Source organism: Ranitomeya variabilis, chromosome 3 (assembly GCF_051348905.1).
Source record: "Ranitomeya variabilis isolate aRanVar5 chromosome 3, aRanVar5.hap1, whole genome shotgun sequence".
In the NCBI taxonomy this organism is placed as follows: Eukaryota; Metazoa; Chordata; class Amphibia; order Anura; family Dendrobatidae; genus Ranitomeya; species Ranitomeya variabilis.
Genome location: NC_135234.1, coordinates 294,041,564 through 294,058,646, shown reverse-complemented (window position 1 = coordinate 294,058,646; position 17,083 = coordinate 294,041,564). Strand labels below are relative to the sequence as shown.

Below are 17,083 nucleotides of genomic sequence, written 5' to 3'. Positions count from 1 at the left end.
ACCGGTTGGGAGTGATCCAATGTCGGTCTATCCTTAGAGCCGGACGCTGTGCTGGACTCCTTGCTGCGCAGTGATCCAGAACGCCCTTTACCGGTATCCTGGTGCCCTTTCTGGGGACGTTGCTTCTGCTGCTGCTGCTGTGGCGGCGGCGGTGGAGATGCCCTGGACAGGGGAGATGTCTGCTCGATGTCGCTCATGACTGGTGAGCGCTGGTCGGACTCCATAGGAAGCGCCTGCCCCCATGTGTGCGCTCACTAAATAGCGGTGGAAGGCGCCATATTTTTTTTTTCCCCGCATGCGCAGTTCCGGCGAGATCGCGCAGAATCTCGCGCCTGTGCCGACCGCCGCATGTAGCGAGCCCAGTCCGCTAGCGCGGCTGCACAGCCAAGTTTTAAGGTCCGCCGCACGCAGCGCGCCTGCGCGGCCCATCTGCCCTGAGCGCGCGCGCCGAATGAGAATCCCGGCGCGAGCGGTGCCATAGCCAGCCGCGCGTGCGCAGAGACCCCTCCTGTTAAAATCTCGGGGAATCTCGCGCGTGCGCAGCGGAATCCAAGATGGCGCCGCGCATCACCGTATCTGTTTGCTGGCTTCCCGGAACCCACGGGAACTACAGCCCGCAGTCTTACGCAGGAGGAGCAGGATGTCGGCTCCTATCCACAGAGGGACCCCCCTTGGATAATGCTGCTGCCGGTTAGTCTTACCTAGAGAGGTGGCCATGGTCCAGCCACCTCTCTCCGCGCACCCTAAAGGCCTACTAGCCCCAGCGATGGCGCTCTGGGTCACCACACCAGCCGAGGCAGGGGGGCCCCCGCTGCCTGAATCGAGCTGATTGGCCCCGGCATTGTCCACGACGAATCTTCTCTTGACGACACCACGGAGGTGAATCTGTAGGTCTCCCATCAAGGACAGGAAACCAACTGATGCAGGAGAGAGGTACCGCCTTTTTATCTGTAGGTTTCCTGTCCTTGGTGGGCGGATCCCCTCTCTCCGTGGTGCCGTCATGGGCGTCAGAGAAAAAGGGGTGACAGACTCCCTTTAAGGCCATGTTACTAATGGAACATACTGGGGAGCATTATTGCTATGGGGGCCCTGTATTCTGGGGCATATTATTATTAGAGGCACTGTTACTAATGGACCATTCTGGGGAGTATTATTGGGGTGGTGTTATTAATGGAGCATTATTACTATTAGAGGCACTGTTTCTATTGGAGCACTTTGGTGAGCATTATTACTATTAGGGGCACTGTTATGCAGCATTCCAGGGAATATTATTACTATTTGTGGCACTGTTACTGAGAATTTTGGGGAGCATAATTACTATTGGGATACTGTTACTAATGGAGTAATTGGGGAGCATTATTATTATTGGGGGCACAGTTACTAATTACCATATATACTCGAGTATGAGCCGACCTGAGTATAAGCCGACCCCCCTAATTTTGCCACAAAAAACTGGGAAAACTTAATGACTCGAGTATAAGCCTAGGGTGGGAAATGCAGCAGCTACTGGTAAATTTCAAAAATAAAAATAGATACCAATAAAAGTAAAATTAATTGAGATATCAGTAGGTTAAGTGTTTTTGAATATCCATATTGAATCAGGAGCCCCATATAATACTGCATACAGTTCATGATGGGCCCCATAAGATGCTCCATTCAGTACATGATGGGCCCCATAAGATGCTCCATACAAAATACGCCCCATATAATGCTCCATAAAGTTTATGATGGGCCTCATAAGATGCTCCATATTAAAATATGCCCCATATAATGCTGTACAAAGGTTAATAATGGCCCCATAAGATGCTCCATAGACACATTTGCCCAATATAATGCTGCACAAACGTTGATTATGGCCCCATAAGATGCTCCATACAGACACTTGCTCCATATAGTGCTGTACTAATGTTGATTATGGCCCCATACAGACACTTGCCCCATATAGTGCTGCACAAACGTTGATTATGACCCCATACAGACACTTGCCCCATATAGTGCTGCACAAACGTTGATTATGGCCCCATAAGATCCTCCATACAGACACTTGCCCCATATGCTGTTGCTGCGATAAATATATATATATATATATATATATATATATATATATATATATATATATATATATATCACATACTCACCTCTCGTCGCTCAGGCCCCCGACATTTTCAATATTCACCTCTCCTCATTCCGGCGCCGCTCCTTCTTCAGTGTCCTCTGCACTGACGTTCAGTCAGAGGGCGTGCACTAACCACGTCATTGCGCCCTCTGACCGTCACTGCAGAGGATGCGGAAGACGGAGCCCAGCGGAGGAACAAGGTAAGGTGAATATCGCACAATGCTGCTCTCCCTCCCCATTATACTCACCTACTCCCGGCGCGGTCCCTGGTTCTCCGGGCGCTGACAGCTTCTTCTAGCGTTCAGCGGTCAGCATTACCGCTCATTACAATAATGAATATGCGGCTCCACCCCTATGGGAGTGGAGTCGGGTCCATATTCATTACTGTAATGAGCGGTACCATGTGACTGCTCAATACAGGAAGTAGCTGCCGGCGCCGGAGAACCATGGACACCGTGCCACTAGCAGGTGAGTATTATTAGACAGCTGCAGCTCCCCCTCCCCTGCCGACCCCTGGGAATGACTCGAGTATAAGCCGAGAGGGGCACTTTCAGACTAAAAAAATGGGCTGAAAATCTCAGCTTATACTCGTGTATATACGGTAGATGTTTTACCACTATTGGCGACAGTATTTTTGAGGTGGGGATTTGGGAAACATTATTTCTGTGACCTCATCTTTTGGTACTTACCTGCGCTCAACCTCCGATCCTCAGAACGTCTCCTCTTATCCCCTCTTCCCATAATCACATACAAAAATTTTCCCGCGCATCCCCCTACTCTGGAACTCTCTACCACAACATATCAGACTCTCACCTACCATCAACACCATCAAAAAGAACCTGAAGACCCACCTCTTCCGACAAGCCTACAACCTGGAGTAATCACCGATCGACCAAACCGCTGCACGACCAGCTCTACCCTCACCTTGTATCCTCACCCATCCTTTGTAGATTGTGAACCCTCGCGGGCAGGGTCCTCTCTCCTCCTGTACCAGTCATGACTTGTATTGTTGAAGATTATTGTACTTGTTTTTATTATGTATGCCTCTTTTTACATGTAATGCGCAATGGAATAAATGCTGCTATAATAAATGATAATCTTGTAACTAACACTAATATTGTAACATTATTATTAATGAGAGCAATCTCGGAAGGCATTTTTTTTTTACAGGCACTGTTACAATATGGAACACTGTGGCAGCATTATTACTATTGGAGTGACCTATTGGGGGATTATTACTAATAGGGGTACTCTGGGGAGTATTATACCTAATTGGTGCGGTCACTAATCGAGGCACTATTGGAATACAGTATTACTATAGGAGACCTATGAAGGGAATATTATTAATAGGGACACTCTGGGGAGCACTAATACTTTAGGGCATTGTTATTATTGGTGACATTTTGGGGTACCATTATTACTTTTGGGGACCTATGTGATGATTACTGATGAAGAGTATTACACCTATTAGGTACACTAGAACTAATGGATGCATTATTCCTATTGGAGGTACTATATGGGAGCCCTATTACTAGTGGGAACACTTTTGGAAAGCATTATTCTTATTGAAGGTACTATAGGAGAGCACTATCACTAGCGGGATCACTATAGGGGACACTATTACTAGTGGGGAACTCTGGAGAAGCATTAATCTTATTGGAGGTACTATAGCAGAGCACTGTTACTTGTGGGGGCACTCTGGGAAGCATTATTTTTATTGGATATACTATAGGAGAGTACGGTTACTAGCGGGGCACTGTAGGAGACACTATTACTGACTGGGGCACTCTTGAGAAGCATTACTGTTATTGGAGGTACCATAGGATGAGGGGCACTCTGGGGAAGTTTCTTATTAGAGGTAATATAGGAGAGCACAGTTACATGTGGGGGCACTATAGGTGACATTATTACTGGTGGGGGCACTAAGGCTATGTGCACACGTTCAGGAATGTATGCAGCATTTTCCTGAGCAAATACGGACTCCCTTCGCAGGAAATCCGCTCGCGTTTTTTTGCTGATTTTTGGCTTTTTTTCCCCAGAGGTACCCAATTCAATAATATGGAGGCAAATCCGCAGATTTTCCACAAAATTAATGAACATGCTGCTTTTTTTTTTCTGCGATGCGTTTTTTTCGCGAAAAAAAACGCAGCATGGGCACAGAAATTGCGGAATGCATTAAAATTATGGGATGCTTAATGTAAGCGTTTTTAAGCGTTTTAGCAGCAGAAAACTGCTGAAAAAACACAGAAAAAAATGTGAAAAATCCTGAACGTGTACACATAGCCTACAGGGAACATTATTATTGGTGGGGGCACTAAAGAGGACATTACTACTGGTGGGGGCACTATAGGGGACATTATTACTAGAGAGAGAGAGAGAGAGAGAGAGAGAGAGAGAGAGAGAGAGAGAGAGAGAGAGAGAGAGAGAGAGAGAGAGAGAGAGAGAGAGAGAGAGAGAGAGAGAGAGAGAGAGAGAGAGAGAGAGAGAGAGAGAGAGAGAGAGAGAGAGAGAGAGAGAGTTTTCCCCTACCTAGAAAATCCTTCCAGGCATGCTCAGATGAAAAAAACGACATCCGTCGCTGGATTCCTGTTTTTGATGGTCAGCGACGGATCCTATGTCTATAGGCTTCCATTATAGCCAACGACGGGCAGCGCAGGCTCCGTCGCGGAGCGAATTTCTGACAAGCAGAAAAAAGTTCCTCTGTACGTTTTCTCCACCCGACGGACAGTTATTTTTTGATGGATCCAGTGCACGATGGATGAAACGGATGGCCATCCGTCACAATCCGTCGCTAATACAAGTCTGTGAGAAAAAACAGGATCCAGCAGAAACATTTGCTGGATCCTGTTTTTTCAAAAATCAACGGATTGTGGCAGGAGCTCAAAGACAGAAGTGTGAAAGAGGCCCAAGTCTATGAGAAAGAAACGGATCCAGCGGCATCAGTCGCCGGATCCGTTTTTTTCAAAATTCGTCGGACTGCGACTGATAGCAAAAAACTGATGTGTGAAAGGGGCCTAAGTAATACGCCATATTTAAAAATGGATTCTTAATATGTCTCCCGTTAATGACCGTAGCTGGTCACTTGGTACAGTACTATGCAATTTTTTTTTCGCTACCCAAACAATCCCAGGAAAGAGAAGCCCCATACCACAAGTCCTGGGACAGATCGCATCAGTGGAAGCAGCCGAAAGTTCCCGGAAAGAGCTGAGAGCGCAGTGTAAGGTGACAAGCAGTATCGGAGGCGGGGGGGAGGGGGGATGCGGAGCCAGGAGCTGCGGGGGGCGGAGCCAGGAGCTGCAGGTCAGGGTGTCGGGTCCACTGCTGCCTCGTAGAATCAACAAGAAAAAGCCTACTGACAAATTATGCACACCAATAATACATATAAAGTTAATAAAAATACAAAACTGATTTTATTGAACAATCCAACAACATCACAAACAATTAAAACATCATTAAAAAATACACACCATCCATAATACACAGGAAATAGAGATCCAATAACAATATATAATATAGCCACCCCACACAAAATACAACCACCCCAAACTAATGGCTCATGGGAAGATGAAAATGCATCAAAAAGCGGGCATAATATGATGTACTAGGTAACCACACGCCGACCGGCTGTGTGTAGCATATATGAAACCGTTACCCCGTATATAAAGTGCAAAAACAGCCAAGAATGGGGAAGGGGAGGGGGGAGAAGGAAAAAAGGGTTAATGATAACCCATAAGTAAAGATAACCAACTAGATCTCGAAGCTATATAAGGAGGAAGCCCTTCATAAAAATACAACCTGGTATAATATGGCGATGCCCACGCGTATCGCCTGACAAGCAGGCTTCGTCAGGGAAGATGCATATTGGACGTCCGAACAGCTATAAATAGTGCGAGCCTGATAGCTCATAGAGCACCGGTGTGCGGAAGTCGCCACACTGGAAATGGGAGGGGGAAGCCTCGCCGTGCTGGACAATCAAGCCAGCATAATGTTCCTAGTGAGAACAGGATCAAGGCACAGCGCATGCGCAAGCACCATGCATCCAGCGATAAGTCACACCGCAACAGCGGCTGCGCCAGATGAAGTGCACGGATACACGGTGCGCAGGCGCATATGGCCTCGGTGAATATACGAGGGAATAGGCGAAGTACTTAAGGATAAGGGGCACCCATAGAAAATAAGTCCAACCGCACCTGAGATGGAAGAAGCCAGTGCAACTGGTCATTCCTAGTTAATACAAAATCAGAACAGAACGCATGCGCAGAACCGTGTGTCTAGAATCTATGATACCGCAACAGCGGCTGTGCCAAATGAGGCGCATGAATACACGGTATGCGCACGCAAACACATCAAGTAGAGGTAAAAAGTAATGACCATATACTCGAATGTGAGATGAATCTGTATTGAACAAGGAGTGTACAAAAATACCTATACGCATCCAATATAATGCGCCCCTCTAAATCTCTTACATGAAGGAGGATGAAAATACAGAGACAAAAAGATGTCTTCCCCAACACCCATATCTCAATACAACAACCGCCACATACCCCCGGGGGCACTCATCCATACAGCCAAACCACCAATCAGACCATAAAAATACACACAGAGTCCACATATTGCCAATGAGAGAAATGCACATTTGTACTAAAAGTATTTTATTATTAGTGTTAATGTATTTATAATAGCTGTCAATATCACACCTAGACTCCATAAGCAGTCTCAATAGTTCCTGTGCTAATTTCCCTAAGCAATAAATAGTTAGTAACAGTGCGAAGGACAGAGTGGGCAGTAGGGATCTAAAAGAATGGAAGGCTGGTAGCAAAAGGGGCAGACAGGAATTATTTTAGAACCAACAAATCAAAACAAGCAATACTCCCCATGAGCCAAGCATGAGCAAAACCCAATAAGCCAGTGTGGAGCACCGCATAGCGTGTAACCAAAACCCACCCAAAGGCCATAGGGCCATAAGGAAAGGACGGCATGTGTCAGGAACAAGCTTCCAGGTCCGCCATACATCAGATGGTGACAGGACCTGGGTGACCGAAATCCTTTAATACCCTACCTAGTTCCCAACAAAGTATAATAGGGGTACCCATCCCTACACGACCAGGGCTAGAGGGCCATGAGACCAATACAAATAGGCTATCTCTCAAGTCCAAGAGAGCATCGGAGAAAGGGAGACTCCATCGGTCCAGGTGGTGATCTTCATACCAATGGGAAATTCCAACGGTCCAGATGATAATTTTCATATCGGTAAGGAAATTAAGATGATTATCCCAGAAATCCTGTGAACAATCGTTCCTCATTGAGACCTGTAGGGGTAATAGAGTCAAGATTAAAAATCCATTTAGCTTCCATACGTAAAAGCAGCTGCTTGGATTCCCCTCCCCTATTGGACATCTGAATCCTATCCAGGCCCACAATCTTAGTTCCGGAAGCCCGACCCCCATGTTGTGTCAGAAAATGAGAGGCCACTGGAGTAAGTACCCGGCCCTTAAGAGCATCGGAGCGCGCGAGATTAATGGTAGAAAGATGTTTTTGTATTCTACGTCGCAGCTCCTGAGAGGTCTGGCCAACGTAAACACGTTGGCAAGGGCAGATAAGGGCGTATATGACACAAGCCGTTTTGCAGTTGATATAGGATCGCAGTCTATGTTTACTGCCATCCCCTGGATTCACAAAGAAATCCCCAAATGGGGACATATACGGGCATATACTACAGTTGCCACAGGCAAAGGACCCACGATGTTCAATACCCCGATGTAATTTGGCAGTGGGACGCTTGTAATGGCTCCTAGTTAGAAGATCCCTAAAATTAGGGGCTCTTCTAGCTGTAAGCAACGGCCGATCCCCCACTACCAGAGAGGTACATAGATCGGTGGTTAGGATACCCCAATGCCTACAAAGGATATCCCTAATTTGTGACCAATTGTTGTTATAATTGGTGATGATCCTTGGCTTACTATCCCGTACCTTGTTTTGGGGAAGCAAAAGCGACTCCTGTGTATGGGTCCTAGCCCGTTGGTAAGCTGTACTGATACTCCTCCGTGGATAGTGTCTCTGTTTGAATCGATCCGTCAGCTTAAGGGCCTCCTGATGGAAATCCTCGTCCGAGGTGCAGTTTCGTCTTATCCTAAGGAATTGTCCCATAGGTACTCCATTTTTAGTGTGTTGGGGGTGGAAGCTTCTATAGTCCAAAAGACTATTTGTTGCAGTCGGTTTGCGGTACAAACTGGTAAATAGCGAACCATCACCAACCACCACCTGAAGATCCAGGAAGGCAACTGTAGTGGGAGAGATAGAGTGTGTGAGCAGTATGTTATGGCAGTTCACATTCAAAGTATGAATGAAGCTAAGACACTCCTCTCTACCCCCCGTCCACACAAAGAACAGGTCGTCGATGTAACGGCTCCAGTGGCGTACATGCCTCTTAAATTCCTCCCGGGTGTAGACCATGGTAGCCTCCCACCAACCCAAAAAGAGGTTGGCAACGGCCGGGGCACACCTAGCCCCCATGGCCACACCCGAGATCTGGAGGAAGTAAGTCCTGTCAAAAAGGAAGAAGTTGTGCTTCATGATAAACTCCAGAAGATCAACCACTAAAAAGTCATGCATCCTGTCCGAGTGCCCCAGTTGGTCCAGGAAATACAAGGTTGCTGTAATTCCATCCTCATGGCTGATATTCGAATAAAGCGACTCCACGTCGCAGGTTACCAATAAGGAGTCAGGGGGCAAAGAAACCTACCGGCAAATCCGAATGAAGTGTGACGAGTCCTGCACAAACGAGGGTAGGTTTCTGACCAAGGGCTGGAGGAAGTGGTCCACATATATACAGGCTTTCTCACAGAGGCTACCAATGCCGGCTACAATAGGTCGGCCTCTGTAGATCTTTGTGGACCTTGGGCAACATGTAGAATGTAGCCGTAATAGGCGATTCCACCCACATGAAGTCGAACTCCCGAGAACTAATGATGCCCAGGTCTCTTGCTCTTTCCAGAAGTCGTCTGAATTTAATGGCAAACACCGCCGTAGGATCTGATGGAAGCCTCCTATAAAACCGAGTATTCCCAAGCTGACGATGTGCCTCCTCCAAGTAGAGTGAATGTGGCCACAGACCACATTACCCCCCTTGTCCGCTTCCTTGATCAAAAATGCATTATTATCCCTGAGACCATTAAGGGCACGCCTTTCCTCCCCACTAAGATTACCAGGGACAGAAATACGGGGACGCAAAGCCATAATGTCCCTTTTAGTGAGCTCGAAAAACACCCTAATGGCAGGGACCAGCGAAAAAGGCGGGGCCACACGAGATTTATTTTTAAACGGACAAGGACTCTTACCGTCATCTGGGCTGTTTTCCTGTAAGAGCTGTAGAAGATCACGGAAAACTTGTTGGTCCGTTGGCTCAACACCTTCCATTGCCCGGGGTCGGTTATGTAACACCTGCAATAGGAGACATAGTTACATAGTTATTAAGGTTGAAGGAAGACTGTAAGTCCATCTAGTTCAACCCATAGCCTAACCTAACATGCCCTAACATGTTGATCCAGGGGAAGGCAAAAAAAACCCATGTGGCAAAGAGTACCTCCACCATGGGGAAAAAAATTCCTTCCCGACTCCACATACGGCAATCAGACTAATTCCCGTCGACAGAACAAATATAAATCTTTTACCAGGGTAAACTTGTCCAGAGTATGGACAGGAGAAAAAGTGAGGCCACGTTGTAATACAGAAAGTTCCATGGGGGACAGAGTGTAATCCGATAGGTTGATAACCTGTAGTGTCCCGATAGATACCTGGCCGTCAGCAGCCGAGTCCCCGGGAGGCCCAGATGCCCCTACTTGCGATTGTTCCTGTGGGACTTCTGAGTAGGGGGTCTGTGTCCTCCATATCTGGTGGACCGTGGTGGTAGGAATGCGACGCTTCCGCCCCCTTCTGTTCCGATGTCGGGCTCGCTTTCCACTGACGATAAAAAAAATCGCTCTCTGAAGTACCCTCAGTCCTTCTAGAGGTATCACGTTTCGTGTCCACCACTCTCTGGACTTGTGGTCCCCGTCTTCCGTTACCTTGGTGTCTCCATTTGAATGCCCCATTTGTATCAAAATCGTGACGGTCCCTGAGAAATTTATTTTTCTTTTTTGCCATAATGTCATGGTCATACTTATCCAAACCCTCCTTTAGCTGGGCTCTGAACGGTTGGACCTGTTTTATATCATCAAAGCCGACCAATTTAGCTTCCAGATCCCTGATCTTTACCTTAGTATCAGCCAATAGCTGCCTGTCATGCTCCAGAAGCATGTTCATGATAATACTAGAACATTTTAGCAGGCCCTGTTCCCATGTAGCCCGGAACTCAGGGGAGGGCTCCCATGCAGGATTTCTGGGATAATCATCTTAATTTCCTTACCGATATGAAAATTATCATCTGGACCGTTGGAATTTCCCATTGGTATGAAGATCACCACCTGGACCGATGGAGTCTCCCTTTCTCCGATGCTCTCTTGGACTTGAGAGATAGCCTATTTGTATTGGTCTTATGGCCCTCTAGCCCTGGTCGTGTAGGGATGGGTACCCCTATTATACTTTGTTGGGTACTAGGTAGGGTATTTAAGGATTTCGGTCACCCAGGTCCTGTCACCATCTGATGTATGGCGGACCTGGAAGCTTGTTCCTGACACATGCCGTCCTTTCCTTATGGCCCTATGGCCTTTGGGTGGGTTTTGGTTACACGCTATGCGGTGCTCCACACTGGCTTATTGGGTTTTGTGTTATGATCCTAGTGGTAGAGGACCAGATACTGAAGCCTCCGTCTAGAGAGACGAGAATCTAAGATCTTCTCCACCACGTACTCCAACTCGCCCTCAACCAACACCGGAGCAGGAGGCTCAACAGCAGGAACCATAGGCACAACGTACCGCCGCAACAAAGACCTATGGAACACATTGTGAATGGCAAACGACACAGGAAGATCCAAACGAAAAGACACCGGATTAAGCACTTCCAAAATTTTATAAGGACCAATAAAGCGAGGCTTAAACTTAGGAGAGGAAACCTTCAGAGGGACAAACCGAGAAGACAACCAAACCAAATCCCCAACACGAAGTTGGGGACCCACACCGCGGCGGCGGTTGGCAAAACGCTGAGCCTTCTCCTGTGACAACTTTAAGTTGTCCACCACATGATTCCAAATCCGCTGCAACCTATCCACCACGGAATCCACCCCAGGACAGTCAGAAGGTTCAACATGACCCGAGGAAAAACGCGGATGAAAACCAGAGTTGCAGAAAAATGGTGAAACCAAAGTAGCGGAACTAGCCCGATTATTGAGGGCAAACTCAGCCAATGGCAAGAAGGTCACCCAATCAACCTGATCCGCAGAAACAAAACATCTCAAATAAGCCTCCAGCGTCTGATTAGTTCGCTCCGTTTGGCCATTTTTATTCTGAGGATGAAAGGCAGATGAAAATGACAAATCAATGCCCATCTTAGCACAAAAAGATCGCCAGAATCTGGACACAAACTGGGATCCTCTGTCAGACACGATATTCTCAGGAATGCCGTGCAAACGAACCACATTCTGAAAGAACAAAGGATCGGAAGAGGAAGGCAACCTAGGCAAGGGCACCAAATGGACCATCTTGGAAAAACGATCACACACCACCCAGATGACAGACATTCCTTAAGACACCGGAAGATCTGAAATGAAATCCATGGAAATGTGCGTCCAAGGCCTCTTCGGGACGGGCAAGGGCAAAAGCAACCCACTGGCACGAGAACAGCAAGGCTTAGCCCGAGCACAAATCCCACAGGACTGCACAAAAGAACGCACATCCCGCGACAGGGAAGGCCACCAAAAGGACCTAGCCACCAAATCTCTGGTACCAAAAACCCCAGGATGCCCTGCCAGCACCGAGGAATGAACCTCAGAGATAACTCTGCTGGTCCATTTATCAGGAACAAACAATCTATCAGGTGGGCAAGGGTCAGGTCTACCAGCCTGAAATCTCTGCAACACACGTCGCAAATCAGGAGAAATGGCCGACAAGATTACTCCCTCTTTAAGAATACCAGCTGGCTCTGAGACGCCGGGAGAGTCAGGCACAAAGCTCCTAGAAAGAGCATCAGCCTTCACATTCTTTGAACCAGGCAGGTACGAGACCACAAAGTCAAAACGGGAGAAAAACAACGACCAACGAGCCTGTCTAGGATTCAGGCGCTTAGCAGACTCGAGATACATCAGATTTTTGTGATCAGTCAAGACCACCACACGATGCTTAGCTCCCTCGAGCCAATGACGCCACTCCTCAAATGCCCACTTCATGGCCAATAACTCCCGATTACCAACATCATAGTTCCGCTCAGCAGGCGAAAATTTCCTAAAGAAAAAAGCACATGGTCTCATCACAGAGCAACCAGGGCCTTTCTGCGACAAAACGGCCCCTGCCCCAATCTCAGAAGCATCCACTTCAACCTGAAAGGGAAGTGAGACATCAGGCTGGCACAAAACAGGCGCCGAAGTAAACCGGCGCTTCAGCTCCCGAAAAGCCTCCACGGCTGCAGGAGCCCAATTAGCAACATCAGAACCTTTCTTGGTCATATCCGTCAAAGGTTTAACAACGCTAGAAAAATTAGCAATAAAACGACGGTAGAAATTAGCAAAACCCAAGAACTTCTGAAGACTCTTAACAGACGTGGGTTGAGTCCAATCATGAATAGCTCGGACCTTGACTGGGTCCATCTCCACAGTAGAAGGGGAGAAAATAAAACCCAAGAAGGAAACCCTCTGCACTCCAAAGAGACACTTTGAGCCCTTCACAAACAAAGCATTATCACGCAAAACCTGAAACACCATCCTGACCTGCTTTACATGAGAATCCCAATCATCAGAAAAAAACAGAATATCATCCAGATAAACAATCATAAATTTATCTAGATACTTCCGGAAGATGTCATGCATAAAGGACTGAAACACTGAAGGAGCATTAGAGAGCCCAAAAGGCATCACCAAGTACTCAAAATGACCTTCGGGCGTATTGAACGCCGTTTTCCATTCATCTCCCTGCTTAATGCGCACAAGGTTGTACGCACCATGAAGATCTATCTTGGTGAACCAACTGGCACCCTTAATCCGAGCAAACAAGTCCGACAATAGTGGCAAAGGATACTGAAATTTGACAGTGATATTATTCAGAAGACGATAGTCAATACAAGGTCTCAAAGACCCGTCTTTCTTGGCCACAAAAAAGAATCCTGCACCAAGAGGGGAAGAAGATGGACGAATATGTCCCTTCTCCAAAGACTCCTTTATATAAGAACGCATTGTGGCATGCTCAGGTACAGATAGATTAAATAATCGTCCCTTAGGAAATTTACTACCAGGAATCAAATCTATAGCGCAGTCACAGTCCCTATGAGGAGGAAGGGCACTGGACCTGGACTCACTGAATACATCCTGATAGTCCAATAAATACTCCGGAACTTCAGAAGGAGTAGAAGAGGCAATAGAGACCGGCGGGGAATCGCAATGAATTCCCTGACAACACCAACTTGACACAGACATAGCCTTCCAATCCAAAACTGGATTATGGGTCTGTAACCATGGCAGACCCAAAATGACCAAATCATGCATTTTATGCAGAACAAGAAAACGAATCACCTCCCGATGTTCAGGAGTCATGCACATGGTCACTTGTGTCCAATACTGTGGTTTATTCTCCGCCAATGGCGTAGCATCAATTCCTCTAAGAGGAATAGGATTTTCCAAAGGCTCCAGGACAAAACCACAGCGCTTGGCAAACGACAAGTCCATAAGACTCAGGGCAGCACCAGAATCCACAAATGCCATAACAGGGTAGGAAGACAATGAGCAAATTAAAGTCACAGACAAAATAAACTTAGGCTGCAAATTACCAATGGCGACAGGACTAACAACCTTTGTTAGGCGTTTAGAGCATGCTGAGATAACATGTGTAGAGTCACCGCAGTAAAAACACAACCCATTCTGACGTCTATGATTTTGTCATTCAGTTTTAGTCTGAATTCTATCACATTGCATTGAGTCAGGTGTCCGTTCAGACAATACTGCCAGAGAATTAGCAGATTTGCGCTCCCGCAAACGCCGATCAATCTGAATGGCAAGAGTCATAGAATCATTCAGACTTGTAGGGATGGGAAACCCCACCATCACATTCTTAATGACCTCAGAAAGGCCATCTATGAAATTTGCAGCCAGAGCACACTCATTCCACTGAGTAAGCACGGACCATTTCCGAAATTTTTGGCAATACACTTCAGCTTCATCCTGGCCCTGAGAGATAGCCAGCAACGCTTTTTCTGCCTGAATTTAAAGATTAGGCTCCTCATAAAGCAATCCGAGCGCCAGAAAAAACGCATCAATATTTGCCAATGCAGGATCTCCTGGCGCCAATGAGAAGGCCCAATCCTGAGGGTCGCCACGCAAGAAGGAGATAACAATTTTAACTTGCTGAGCTGAGTCTCCAGACGAACGAGGTCTCAAAGATAGAAACAATTTACAATTATTCCTAAAATTCCTAAATTTAAATCGATCTCCAGAGAACAGCTCAGGAATAGGTATCTTAGGCTCTGACATAGGACTACAAGTAACAAAATCCTGAATGCCCTGCACTCGTGCAGCAAGCTGATCCACACTAGTAATCAGAGTCTGAACATTCATGTCTGCAGCAGGGCTTCAAGCCACTCAGAGAAAAAGGGGAAGGAGAAAAAAAAACAAAAAAACTCAGAACTTTTTTTTCTTTTAATCCCGCTTCAGCAATGCATTAAATATTCTCTTTTTTGGCCTGGAATACTGTTATGATCCTAGTGGTAGAGGATCTCAGGAGTTCCAGCTAAGTCCGCAAACACAAAAACCAGCTCATAGGGAAGTGGTAACTTGGCTGACCGCATATCTGATCCTGGCACAACAACTAGAAGTAGCCGGGGAACGTACCTACGTTGATTCTAGACGTCTCGCACCAGCCGGAGAACTAACTAACCCTTTCAGAGAAAATAAGACCTCACTTGCCTCCAGAGAAAAGACCCCAAAGTTATTATACAAGCCCCCAAAAAATAATAACGGTGAGGTAAGAAGAAAAGACAAACGTAAGAATGAACTAGATTTAGCAAAGAGAGGCCCACTAATTAATAGCAGAAAATAGGAAGAGGACTTATGCGGTCAGCAAAAAACCCTGTAAAAATATCCACGCTGAAGATCCAAGAACCCCCGCACCGACTAACGGTGTGGGGGGAGAATATTAGCCCCCTAGAGCTTCCAGCAAAAACAGAAATCACATTTTGAACAAGCTGGAACAAAATAAGAGCAAATGCAAAAAGACAAAAATAAGAAAGCAGAACTTAGCTTATCTTGCAAAACTCAGGGACCAGGAGTCAGGAGAAAAACAGACATAGACTGATTACATCGATTCCAGGCACTAGACTGAGTTTCCAGGAAGTCTAAATAGGAACACCCAAGGCCTAACGAACCAGGTGGGTACCAACCTGGGGAAGGATAATCAAAGTGCCATACCGCTAGTGACCACAAGAGGGAGCCAACAAATATAGTTCACAACAGTTTTGCTCATGCTTGGCTCATGGGGAGTATTGCTTGTTTTGATTTGTTGGTTCTAAAATAATTCCTGTCTGCCCCTTTTGCTACCAGCCTTCCATTCTTTTAGATCCCTACTGCCCACTCTGTCCTTCGCACTGTTACTATTTATTGCTTAGGGAAATTAGCACAGGAACTATTGAGACTGCTTATGGAGTCTAGGTGTGATATTGACAGCTATTATAAATACATTAACACTAATAATAAAATACTTTTAGTACAAATGTGCATTTCTCTCATTGGCAATATGTGGACTCTGTGTGTATTTTTATGGTCTGATTGGTGGTTTGGCTGTATGGATGAGTGCCCCCGGGGGTATGTGGCGGTTGTTGTATTGAGATATGGGTGTTGGGGAAGACATCTTTTTGTCTCTGTATTTTCATCCTCCTTCATGTAAGAGATTTGGAGGGGCGCATTATATTGGATGCGTATAGGTATTTTTGTACACTCCTTGTTCAATACAGATTCATCTCACATTCGAGTATATGGTCATTACTTTTTACCTCTACTTGATGTGTTTACGTGCGCATACCGTGTATTCATGCGCTTCATTTGGCACAGCCGCTGTTGCGGTATCATAGATTCTAGACACACGGTTCTGCGCATGCGTTCTGTTCTGATTTTGTATTAACTAGGAATGACCAGTTGCACTGGCTTCTTCCATCTCAGGTGCGGTTGGACTTATTTTCTATGGGCGCCCCTTATCCTTAAGTACTTCGCCTATTCCCTCGTATATTCACCGAGGCCATATGCGCCTGCGCACCGTGTATCCGTGCGCTTCATCTGGCGCAGCCGCTGTTGCGGTGTGACTTATCGCTGGATGCACGGTGCTTGCGCATGCGCTGTGCCTTGATCCTGTTCTCACTAGGAACATTATGCTGGCTTGATTGTCCAGCACGGCGAGGCTTCCCCCTCCCATTTCCGGTGTGGCGACTTCCGCACACCGGTGCTCTATGAGCTATCAGGCTCGCACTATTTATAGCTGTTCGGACGTCCAATATGCATCTTCCCTGACGAAGCCTGCTTGTCAGGCGATACGCGTGGGCATCGCCATATTATACCAGGTTGTATTTTTATGGAGGGCTTCCTCCTTATATAGCTTCGAGATCTAGTTGGTTATCTTTACTTATGGGTTATCATTAACCCTTTTTTCCTTCTCCCCCCTCCCCTTCCCCATTCTTGGCTGTTTTAGCACTTTATATACGGGGTAACGGTTTCATATATGCTACACACAGCCGGTCGGCGTGTGGTTACCTAGTACATCATATTATGCCCGCTTTTTGATGCATTTTCATCTTCCCATGAGCCATTAGTTTGGGGTGGTTGTATTTTGTGTGGGGTGGCTATAT

At 46.5% G+C, this 17,083-nt stretch overlaps 1 long non-coding RNA gene across 1 annotated transcript; it reads right to left on the bottom strand.

The window, feature by feature from the left end:
• Window positions 1-5,500: 5,500 nt before the first annotated feature.
• On the bottom strand, window positions 5,501-9,558 carry LOC143815865 (uncharacterized). The gene is made up of 3 exons (XR_013223826.1): window positions 9,454-9,558; window positions 8,087-8,397; window positions 5,501-7,425 (listed from the first exon to the last, which is right to left on the bottom strand). It is a non-coding gene; the product is annotated as an uncharacterized LOC143815865 (long non-coding RNA).
• Window positions 9,559-17,083: the final 7,525 nt, after the last annotated feature.